Source organism: Pterocles gutturalis, unplaced genomic scaffold (genome assembly GCF_000699245.1).
Source record: "Pterocles gutturalis isolate BGI_N339 unplaced genomic scaffold, ASM69924v1 scaffold25881, whole genome shotgun sequence".
NCBI classification, from domain to species: domain Eukaryota; kingdom Metazoa; phylum Chordata; class Aves; order Pterocliformes; family Pteroclidae; genus Pterocles; species Pterocles gutturalis.
In genome coordinates, this window is record NW_010106241.1 from 11,850 (window position 1) to 14,117 (window position 2,268).

Consider the following 2,268-nt stretch of genomic DNA (forward strand, 5'->3'; position numbering starts at 1 on the left):
GCCTCCCCAGGCTGCCGTGGCTGCTTTCGTGCAGGGCTGTTTGCTCGCACTTGAGCATGATTTAAAAATCTCATCTGTGGAAATGGCAGGCTGAGGCTGTAGCAGAAACAGCGCGTTAAATCTGCTGACAGTCACCTCGGGAGGAGGAGTTTCTGTGTCTCTGCCTGTGATTCACCGCGTGCTGGGAACAAGTGGAAGGTAAAGGGGTCATGGCAGCCTGGAGCAGGGAGGACAGAGCTGATGCTGAAGAGAAGCTTTGACCGCACAGTGTGGTGGGGGAGGCAGACCTAACCTTCGGGAGAGCGTGCGTTAACAGAGATGAAGTTGGTCATTACCACTCCAACTGAAAAATGTGATTACTTTCACTGCAGTTGCAGAGAAAATGGTGTTGGGCTATGGCTGCACTGTAATTTTAAGCCAAGTGAGGCTAGAAGAGGGACAAGAAATAAGGTGAGCGTGAAGAAACTGGAAGAAGCCTCTTGAGTGGGGAGGTCGGAGGGTTGGAAAAAGAAGATCTTAGCTGCTCAGGCTGTATTTTATTTACCCTGGGGAGTCCATTACTGTCCCCTTTGGAGAAGCGATGGCAGCCAGTGCCAGGAAGGGATGTCCTGGGCAGTCACAGAGTGGAGTGTGTGTTGCAGTTTGGTGGGGACTGAAAAAAAGGAAGATCTATGGTAGGGAAATGATATGTGGAGGGCCAGATTGCCCTCAGCCTCACTGGAAAGTTCCCAGAGAGCTTGGCTGCCCCTTGCTGCTCCCCAGCTGGAGGCTGTCTCACGGGCACTTTCCATGAGAACAGCCAAAAGCACATCTCCACTGCTCTTTGGATGATGCTTCAGTTCCTGCTCAAAGGATGAAGGCTTTTAAAATATTACAAGTAAATGGATCCTGAAAATGTTTCTTACACGTCTTAAGCTTTCCAGTATGTGGTTTCTTAATAGTAGCAGGGTAATTTTCTGCTCAGCATTTCTACAAAAGCCCAATGTGGCACTGATTCTCTGGTGCGAAGGATTGCAGCTTCTGGAGGTCTCGATTCTGGCAAAGCTCTAAGCAACTGAAAGGAGGGTTAAATGAGGTGAAAAGTGTGTGCCAACGTGAGCCATGACAGCTTTACCAGCTTTGCTGCTGCTGCTAAATCCCAAATGCATTTCCTACCCCAGTGAGCTTCAGTAAGATCCTCGAGGGTTTTTCTTTTTCTCTAACACCTGGGTAATGCCATGCATGACTCATCCTCTCTCCTACTGTCAAAGCACGTTCAATTCTGCAGGAGAGATGCGCAGTGTGACCGAGCGCCTGATGCTTGTGTCAGCTCTGTTCATCGCCTGGCGGGTCAGCTGTCCTCAGGACAAAAAAAATCAGCAACGCTTACATGTGTGTATCTGCACGTGGGATGTGTTTTAAGGAGAACCGTACACGTGTATAACGACTTTGGGTAAACAAGCCCAACCTGTGCTGTCTTTTCCAGGTGGATTTTCAGTCAAACTTCCAGTACAGTGTTAACAAAAGGTAGGTGGAGAGAAGGGACCCAGTAACAGCTACAGGAACCTTCCCCCTCATCTCCTGTAAAATGTCCCATTTCCTCCATTCAGAATTTTTAATTAAAAAACTCCCCATTGAAAAAGGTCAGGACAGCTTGACTCTGCCACCCACATACCAATAGCCCAACAGCAGTGTAAGCTACTGGCAGTAAAAACTCCTCCCAATCTGGGAAAAAAGCCCCCAGGACCCACTCTACCTTGAATAAGTAACAAATGGCAGCGGTGACAGCCTGTCCCCATGTCGCCATGTACCTTGTGAGGAATTGGTATCCATCACCCCCATTTTTGCTGGCTTTCTTTATAAATAACATACAGCTCCTCACCTTACCCATTGTCTCTTCCTCCTTAGCGCTGCTTCATCTCCTTCTCCCTTCAGATGACAATCTTATTTTTTAAGACTGGGTGCAATGTGCTTTTGTGCTTCTAATGTATGGGTGCCAGTGAGTTGTCAGATGCACCAAAAGCTCCTTTGTTTCATTCTCTGTAATCGCGGGCACGTGATGAGCTCCTGATCGTCCATCTCTTTGCTGCTAATGTCTGGACACTGCAGTTGCATTACTAAGATAGGCAGAGTCTTTTCAGAACAAAATTTTACTTCTGATGGCCTTGCAGACATGATAATTATTGCAGATCCAGATGAAACTTCCAAACATGTATGTCCTGGTTTATTTAAGTTGTGGAAGTACGAGCTGACTCACAGACCATAAAATGTTTTATCAGCAAGGGAAAG